The sequence below is a fragment of the Helianthus annuus genome, chromosome 14 (assembly GCF_002127325.2).
Source record: "Helianthus annuus cultivar XRQ/B chromosome 14, HanXRQr2.0-SUNRISE, whole genome shotgun sequence".
Taxonomy (NCBI): domain Eukaryota; kingdom Viridiplantae; phylum Streptophyta; class Magnoliopsida; order Asterales; family Asteraceae; genus Helianthus; species Helianthus annuus.
In genome coordinates, this window is record NC_035446.2 from 74,280,622 (window position 1) to 74,290,662 (window position 10,041).

General features: G+C 32.2%; 1 long non-coding RNA gene across 2 annotated transcripts; it reads left to right on the forward strand.

The window, feature by feature from the left end:
• Positions 1-2,255: 2,255 nt before the first annotated feature.
• Positions 2,256-5,320, forward strand: LOC110884363. 2 transcript variants are annotated; one of them, XR_002561090.1, is made up of 4 exons: positions 2,256-2,576; positions 3,945-4,130; positions 4,418-4,527; positions 5,065-5,320. It is a non-coding gene; the product is annotated as an uncharacterized LOC110884363 (long non-coding RNA). The 2 variants fall into 2 exon arrangements; XR_002561089.2 differs by lacking the exon at positions 5,065-5,320 and having other exon boundaries at positions 2,258-2,576; positions 4,418-4,706.
• Positions 5,321-10,041: the final 4,721 nt, after the last annotated feature.

Consider the following 10,041-nt stretch of genomic DNA (forward strand, 5'->3'; position numbering starts at 1 on the left):
TAACTTTTTATTTTAACAGATTTAGGTTCTATGGTTTCAATTTTGTAACACCATTGGGTACTAACACCAAAATTAGTTAATTAATGACTAAAATACCCTTGCATTTTTTTAAGTTTATCAATGTAACACATTTGGGTACTAACACCTAATTTTATTTAAGTTTAAATCAATTTTACAAAATCTATTTTTTTTTATTTTCATCTTTTTATTATATCTCTTAATTAACATAAAGTCTATTTATTTTGTTTATTTTCATATTTTTATTAAATTTCTTATTTAACATAAAATCTACTTGTTACACCAGTATTTTTTTAAATAGATTTTTTAAATAAAATCTATAACTATATAGTTTTATGTAAATTAAATTTCTTACTAGTTTTAAATAATATAAACCTTACTCGTTTTGAATTTTGGATATATATGATTGATAATAATAATAATAATAATAATAATAATAATAATAATAATAATAATAATAATAAATATCTTTCATGTAAAAAAAAATTAAGCCATTTTTAACTTGTTTTTTGTTCATTTACATTTTACTATTTTAGAAAGGTATTTAATTTACATAAAATCTACTAGTTGCACAAGTAAAATCTACTAGCTATATAATTTTATGTAAATTAAAAATCTATTTTACAAAAAAAAAACGAGTTAAAAAAAGGCTTAAAATTTTTTAGTTTTATCTAAATACCTAGCTATATAGTTTTATCTAAAATACCTAGCTATATAATTTTATGTAAATTAAATATCTTTCTAAAATAGTAAAATGTAAATGAACAAAAAAACGAGTTAAAAAAAGGCTTAATTTTTTTACATGAAAGATATTTATTATTATCAATCATTTCAATCCAAAATTGAAAATGAAAATTTAATTTACATAAAACTATATAACTAGTAGATTTTATTTAAAAAATCTATTTAAAAAAATACTGGTGTAACAAGTAGATTTTATGTTAAATAAGAAATTTAATAAAAATATGAAAATAAAAAAAATAAATAGAGTTTATGTTAATTAAGAGATATAATAAAATAATGAAAATAAAAAAATAAATAGATTTTGTAAAATTGATTTAAACTTAAATAAAATTAGGTGTTAGTACCCAAATGTGTTACATTGATAAACTTAAAAAAATGCAAGGGTATTTTAGTCATTAATTAACTAATTTTGGTGTTAGTACCCAAAGGTGTTACAAAATTGAAACCATATAACCTAAACCTGTTAAAAAATAACTTAGTACCCAGAGGCGAAATTATGTATAAACCACATAACCCATTTGTGTAATTAAGTCTAATCCAGATATGTTAATTTAGGACTCGAGTTAAACTAATTAATGGATAAGTAATAGCTTTTTAAAGAATAATTTAATGGTTTGAAAGTTGCTCTAAAACACACCACCCATTACTTCTTTTGACTTTCTCTCTTGCTTATCGACTCACAAGAAGAAAATTGTAAAATGCATTTTGATGCTACCAAGAGGAGGTGAAGGATTCAAATCCTAAAAGGTGCATCTATAAGAGTATTTCGAAGTAGTATGTTTGCGGTTTAAAAAAGACGTTTGATGGTACCAACATGATTATTCTGCCCATGATATGTAATATTTACCGTCTAATTCTATTTTATATACCTTAAGTTTTTAACCCCCCTTTATTTCATGTTGAACCAGTAAGAGGTCTGAACCATTAAGTGTTGAACCAGTAAGAGGTCTGAACCATTAAGTCCTAAACCAGTAAGAGGTCTGAACCATTAAGAGCCGATATAATGCTTAACCGTTCAGAGGTAAATATCTAACCAATTCAGATTAGAGGTCTTAACCATTTAGACTCAGTATAATGCTTAACAATTCAGAGGCAAACATCTGAACCTTCAGAGATTTACTCGCGAAACAAACAGTCTGAACCATTAAGTGTTGAATTATTAATAGGTCTGAACCATTAAATGCTTCATTAATAGGTAAACAAACAGCCCCTTAAAAAGACATTCTACATTTCATTTAGTTAACCCGGTCTCATTTACTCTCCCCAACAAATATATATTTCTAGCCTATCTTACTAATATAATAAATCAAACCTTCTAAATCCAATGTGTCAACACCACATGCCTTCTCATTTTCTCTCTCCTAGGTGTCAACTTGTGAAGCCCCTTCCCTAATTATATCCTATGTGTCATTTTGTTAGAATTTTGATTTTTTTTATAAAACCTAAAGGGAATGGGCGGCAATTGACATAAGTAGTGGAACTTTTAAAATTTGAATGACACTGCAAAAATTTATTGTCTGCATTCCCCTAGATGATCAGAGCTTCTCCTCTCAAAACTCATCTCTCTCTCTCTAATCTTCACTATTCTTTCTGGGTAAACATCAACGAGAAGCACCAAATTTCTCCATTGTTATTCTTGCAACTTATCTGGATTCCAAAATGTTGAGCAACTGTCATCAATAAAGGATTGTCAGCAGCGGCATTATCTCCGGCAGAGGTGTAACCACCGGTTTTCATACAGATCCGGTGGTTGTCACTAGATTGATGAGGTTTTGGTTGGGATTCGCGACTTGGTGAGATGTGCAGGTTATAAGGTAAACATATTTCTGTTTGTGTAATGTGATACGAGCCCTAATTTCCCCTTTTCATTCTCCCCCTCTTTGTTCTCTGATTTGGATGAAACCCCAAAACTTGCTTCTGTATCCCCAAATCAACATCAAGCGAAAACCCTAATCTCGTAATCTGGTCACGTTGGTGCTTGAAACATGAGGGTTTGTTTCTTTTTGTTCGAACCTTTGTTGATTGTGTTAATCAACTTGTGGATCTGGTGTGTTTGATATTTGATTCTTGAATTGGTTAGCTAAAGTTTGTTACTTTTATATAATTTCAAAAGAAGAAAAAGATAGTGATTTGTGTTGTGTATATACATTTCTAAAAATTGAGATGTTATTTGATTTCAAGATGGCCTTTTTGTTGCTTTCTTGAATCTTTTTCATCCATAGAAGAAAACCCAAGTTGCATTTTTTATTACAGTTTTTGGGTTCTATAGTTTTTCAGTTTATTAGTTTCTTGACATAGGATATGTTATATAGGTTATATAACAAGAATTGGGTTTTGATATGTGATGGGAGTGTCTGATAATATTTTTGTAATCATATATGACATACCAATAGTTTATATCATCTAAACTATTGGACAAAAAAACTTTTGGGTCAATCCCACCTGTTTCGATCCACACCAATGGACAAAAAACTTTTGGGTCACTTCCATAGAGCACAAAGGTATATGATGCTTGATGAACGTGTTCTCTTGCACACTAGGTGTTCGACAAAATGACAAAAAGAGATTTAGTATCATGGAAAGTGATAAATTTGAGTGTATATTATTTTGATAGTTGACACTTTATAGTGAAACTGGTTTTGTTATTTAATTCTTTAGTTAAACCGCGTGATTTTATTACAAGTTATTATTAGTATGTTTAAAGTTCAGCCGTTCAAGTTTCTATCAATATGATTTGTCATGTTGTTTAAAAAAATAAACAAATCCTCCAAGATGACCCATTTTGCTTTGGAATAAATATGAACGTGTATGATAATCTGAATGTAAATGAATTCTATTACAAGTCTCGGCATTTTAAATAGATCTTGAATAGAGTCTGTAGAGGTATGGCTAGATTTAGGCATGTGGAGGAATGTTCAACCACCAAAAATCTCCACTTTGTATGGTCTAAAATTCTTAATTTGGTATAATATATCTGATACAATAAGATTAAAGTAAAAGAAGTTATAGATAGTTTATTAATGTATACATAACTAGATAGACTTCTAAGTTTTGATATTATTCTATTGGACGATTTGGTGGTTGGAAACTTGAACTGTAGCGAGGCTAGGTATCAAGCTTGATGCGAACAGAGACCAATCAAAGTGTGATATTTAATGTGTTTTTGTGTTTCTGTATATAAGGTTGGTGACCAAGATGAAAAGCTGGCAGAAGGTATCAAGCTTTAGCTGGGGTGTTCGAGAGATTTACCGAGAGACCAATCAAAGTGGTGATATTGTTGATAGTTCGGGTTCGGCTACGGATGTGTCGTTTTCGAATAGTACGAAAAGGGTGTTTGAAGTTGCGGTTGAGTATTCAAGAACTATGGGGTATAAGTTTATTGCTCCTGAACATATTGCTATTGGTTTGTTGACTGTTGATGATGGTAGTGCTGGCCGTGTTCTTCAAAAGCGAGTTGATCATGTTTAGATTATAGAGAATGAGATGCATTAGAGTTTTATTTGAAATATTTGATAATATAGTTCGAATTCGGTTTTCGAACGTACATGCTGGATGGTTTTATTGAGAGATACTTTTAAAATTATTTAAATTCATGTTTTAGAACTGTTTATTACAAATTATGTAGGTTGGTTAACTGTTTCTTGATTTTGAACAGGAAAATAAATAAGAAGAGTGCAGGACTGGGGATGAAACATTTCGATCTTAATTAAGTGGGAGAAGTAGAGTTGCCGCGGTTCATAACCAGTTTGAACATGCCAATTGTTTGTAAGTTTGTAATAAAGAGGTACTAAATTGGAAATTTTAAATGTGATCTTATACGATATATCATTATTCTAGAGATCAATGAACTGTAAGTCTATAACCCTTGCATTTCTTCCATATAAACTATTAAGTTGGGTTGAATTTGTTCTTAGTTTTACATGATAAACTATTCTTGCTTTTAACTGGTTTCATAGATTGACTTGTAATCAAAATCACTAATATGGCTTTATTTATATTCAGTTGATTTTAGTATGTGGTTTTTAAACAAATAGATTTTCAAGAGAACAGGTTTGTTGACCCATGGTTTGTTATGTTTAAGGATGTGTTAATGTATAATGTACTATATTTATGGAATCTTCGGCACCGGTTTTGATGTGAATAAGGATCTATTGACTGAATTAAATCGCAACTGACCACCAAATTTTACGGCTTTATGATTATTTTTATTTTCATGTAAGTAGTTGGAAGTAATCTGATGGTTGATGCAATATATGTGCTTTTTCTATTAATTTATTAATTAATTTCTTTAAAATTTTACAGGAACGCATCTTCATCCTTAGTGAACTGGTTCGTGTTATCTTATATAAATTTCAAATATACAATAAATAATCTAGTACGTAGCCTTATTTTACCATGGCCAGGCAACATGTTTGTTTATTAGCACCATTAGCAGTTGGCACAAAGGGTTTGGGGCCAGGTAGGGTAAAAGGTTCGATACCATTTACTTATAGACATGTATGTTGATTCTATGGGTCATGTTTTATCTCTAGCGCCAAATGGGTTAATGGGGTTGAAAGTCTCGTGTAGAATGTTTTTAAGCATACAACCTACTAATTCGTTTTATAAAAAAATAAATTATTGTTGAGTAATAACAGAAAGAACAAGGACACAATTTTCTTTATTCCATTAAAATGGAAGGTTTGGCCTTTTTAATTTATAAATATAAGCACTAACGCACTACATCACTATCAGTCACATACATTTTTATTTTTTCTTTCCTTTCTAAATAATGTAAACTAAAGAATTAGTTTGATGTGTATGAGTTTATATAATATTTTTATTATGTGATTAACTTTACCCGACCCGAATTGTTAATTTGACTCGATTTTGATCCTTAAAATTAAAAAAATACATTGAATTTAGAAGATTGGAACACATATCCGGTCTTATCAATTGTATTCTTTTAATGATTCAGTTTGCGACTTATCTAAATTAAATTGATATAGAAACAATAGGTATGGTTTCTTTATACATATAACTTTTGAAAACATGTCTTTTTATTTTATTTAACGACATAATTTGATTAATGTAAATTAATTTTTCCTACACGGGAATTTCTCGGGTGGCGCTGACTCAGGCGCTAACAGGGTGTGACTAATTTGTTTGCTTTATTTGTAAGATTTGAAACACAAGTATAGACTCCAGCAGCTGCCCCATCTTCTCTTCTGAAGATATGTATGTAATATGCAATGTGAAATGATTTATTAAGAAACTATAGAACCGATGAATCGCAAATTAAAGACACCATTGTACTGAACAAGCATAAGAATGATTACTTTAAATTTCCATTTCCTAATTAGATTTAAGTAAAATTATCATACTGTTAGTGTCTATTTTCAAAGTGATAATTTTTCAGTTGCCGTTTACACATGTATATCCTGCACCTATAGCTACTCTGATCAATGAATAATGCACTTGACGAAACGAAAACTGTTTTTAAGAAGTAATTATTCCTCCTGATGGCATCCCTCATGCTTTTTTATTCTAAAGATCAATACTCAGTTGCCATTTACACATGTATATCCTGCACCATGTAGCAGTCATGTTAGCAAGGCGGCGTGGTAAGAAAAACACGTGGTAGAAAGGACGTTAAAGTGGTGTTTAAAAATACGGAAACCAATAAAATGTTAGTATGAAGAGGTTATCCAATTATAAGAAATCATATATATAAAATTCTTTTATAAATAAATTTTTTTATAAAACAACTCATACCCGTGAAGCTCACGGGTATATAACCTAGTTATTATATATATCAAATCACAACACCACTTTGCTACAGTGGTGTTGTCAAATTTTTTTCTTTTTTATTCCTTTTTCTTTCTTTCTTTTCTTTTTGTGATTTTTTTTTCTATTTTACTTTTATTCTTTAATTTTCAATATTGACTCTTACAAACTCTTAACTTTCTAAATACTTTTTAATTGAGTTTTACGTTTTTGTTTTTATTTACGTTTCGATGTAAACTTAAGTTGATTTATATTTCGACATGATTTTTTTGTGTTTATTTACGATTTTGCCCCCAGTATAAAATTAGTTTTAATATTTTTTTACAAAACTATGGTAGTGTTTTGTTTTAGTTGGTTTGCTCGATTTAATTTTATTCGTCATGTCATGTCAAGCGGTAGTTTTTCCATCGTTTTAGTTTTTTATAGCAAAAGTATTTTGTTTTACTTTGTTTACTCAATGTAATTTTTTTTTTTTGAGATCGTGTTATGAGTAGTATGTACAAGTAACTAAAACACAGACGTATATGCTATGAGAAAGAAATATTCGGCTTAATGCCCCGCAACGCGGGCAGGCAAAACCTAGTTATTTATAAATGAAAATAAATCTCATTCTTATATAATTAGCTTTTAAATATTAACAATATAGCTTTTGTCTTTTTGAGGTGTTTTACAACCGTGAAAACTAAAGAGACGATTAACCAAATCTAATTAATGTATTTTACTTGTGGATTTAAAAAATAACCGAAAGTAGATTATTCTACTCATAGGATTAGGATCAAATACAAAGGATCCTAATTATAAGAAGTGTATGAAGGATTTATAAAATGACAAGTGTCCAATAACCTAAAAAAACCCACTACACAAAAAAACAAAAAACAAAAAAAAAAAAAAACTTAAACATCCACCACCACCAAAAACCTAACCCCCCCCCCAACCGCAATCACCCACCCAAAAAAAAATTATTTTTTTTTGCCGAGGGGGTGGGGGTTTAGGTTTTTGGGTGGTGGTGGGTGTTTAGTTTTTTTTAGGTTTTTTTTTTTTTTTTTTTTTTTTTTTTTTTTTTTTTTGAGGGGGGTTAGGTTTTTGGGGTTTTTTTGGTGAGGTGTAGTTTTTTTTCTTTGCCGCAGGGGGGGGGGGAGGGTAGGTTTAGGTTTTTGGGTGGTGGTGGGGTTAGGGTAGATTTAATTTTAGGTTATTGCACACTTGTCACTCTATAAATCCTTGTTACACTTCTTACAATTAGAAGCCTTTGTAGAATAACTTGACCCTCTACTCATAATACAATGAATTTACACCAACAATATGGATCATACACTTTGCAATTTCCATATCATTTCGACTTGAAAGATTAGAAACAGTTCAAGAATTTCAGTATTTTCAAAACAAGAAAATGAAGATACATGCATATATAGAAGTATTTTAAACAGCACGAATCAAATGATCAAAATCTGTCCTACAAATTGGACAAGTTCTTCTATGAACCAACCAAAGATCAATACAATGGCTATGAAACACATGCTCACAACTTGGAAATCTTTTGCATACCTCAAGGTCTTAAAAATCATTCAAACATATTGAACAACTCGATGATTCTTCATGTGCTTCATTAATCTTATGATTAAAACATCGCAACGTTTGCAACTCCTCCCGCGACAACCCGGAGGGCTTATGATCAACTTCATGCGCGTCAACTCTAAAAAGTTCTGATTTGGCAATGAACCCAATAACGGCATAAACTATCATCAAATAAAGGAACCTGAGTAAGCAAACAAATTCTGCATTTTAACAGTTCCCCATCGATGCATGCTTCGATATATTATCCAAGCCGAATTGTGGGCCTTCTCATCCTTTGTGTAATTACCCAACGACACCCATGCTCTCGAAACGGTCTTCAGCAGGTTGTGGGCCTTCATCCGAGGCTGTGGCAGCTTAAACCCGTCAACCTGTTGCTTTGGTCTCATTGACTTTCGCCTCGAGGGATTTCTCCAGCGCCTTTGTTGTTTCAATATTTCCCACTGCAGCTGCTGATGATGCAACAAATACGGGACCAAGGATGGTAGCTGGGCTAGTCAGGCAAAAGGGCTCAAGGGTTCAGTTTTGCCTAACGCAGGTCGCGGGGTCCCTCCACGTTTGCAAAACGTGGAAGGAGGTTCACTAGTATGTTTGAATTATTTGCTTTGAAGTTCTTTCTCCAAGGCCGGCTCGGATCCAGAAAAGAAAGCAAATAGAATGAATGAGATGAATCTGATGAAGAGTTATTTGGAAGTGACAAAGAACTCTTTGAATGACCAGAGATTAAGGAATCTCTCTGCTTTTCGGAATGTCTTTGAAGTGTTTATGAGCTGTCTTCTTATAGTGGAAGACACCTCCCGAAATGGTATGGACTATACTAGCGAGACCTGTTTGCTTATGGAGGGTTTCCCCTTTTGGGGTTGAAGGCTTTGGACCCCTGGTTAATAGTGTGTGCTTGTGCAGACCTGCTCTGACTTTGTGAGTTGGTGAGCGTGAGTTGGTGGGACGAGCTGTTAGACATGACTAGTTACTGTTTCTCGATTCCCTCATTTTACAGCTTTTCATCCGATGAACCTTTCAACCTTTTAAGCTCTTTGCATATTAATCATTTTGTTTATCCTTGGGCTACCCCCGTCGTCAGCCCCCCAAGTCAGAGGTTTTTGGGGTAGTACACTCAAAGACTTCTGACTTTTATGCATGTCTTTTAAAGTCTTGAAGGGTTCGTTGCTTGGAGGCTTGAAAGGTTTGAGGCAGTTACTTTTTTGAAATTTGAATTTGAAACGATTTGACAGTTGATTTGATTGACATGTGTCAGGCGGCGGATTGGTAGAGATTATTTATTTACCTTTAATACCCCTACTTTACCTTCATATTTATTTTAACAGTTGCAAACTTTCTTCATTTTCCTTACAATCGTTCACAGTTTTTCCTTCCTCAGGTTAGTTTCTCTTCTCCATTTTCACTTTTACTTTGTTCTATCATGGGTGCCCTTAAGGATTTAGCGAGGTCATTCTCTCGGATGACCCAAGAGGAGGTAGACCTATTTTGCCTTGAATATGGTATTGATAAAAAGTTTAATCCCACCGCCCCTTCTTGTGATGTTTCTATTGACAAACCGATTCCAGGTTCGATTGCTTTGTATTGTCGCCATTTTCAATGGTCCAATCTTCGTTACCCTTTCTCGCTTTTTGTTCTAAACTTGCTTGAGTATTACCGAGTATCTTTTGGGCAAGTTCATCCAAAAGGAATGGCTAGGGTTTTGCACTTTGAAGTGCTCTGTCGTGCTCTTGGCTATGATCCATCTCTGTTGCTTTTCCGGAGGTTTTTTCGTTTAGCCAAAAATGGCGATTGGTTTACTTTTGAAGCGACAAAGGTTGATACTTGCCTTGTTTCATCAATGGTTACAACCCTTGGGTCCTGGAAGGATCAAGTTTTCTGGGTTTCTGATTCTATCATTCCTTTTAAAATGATATGGAGGCGTCCGGATGCTGTTCTCAATGA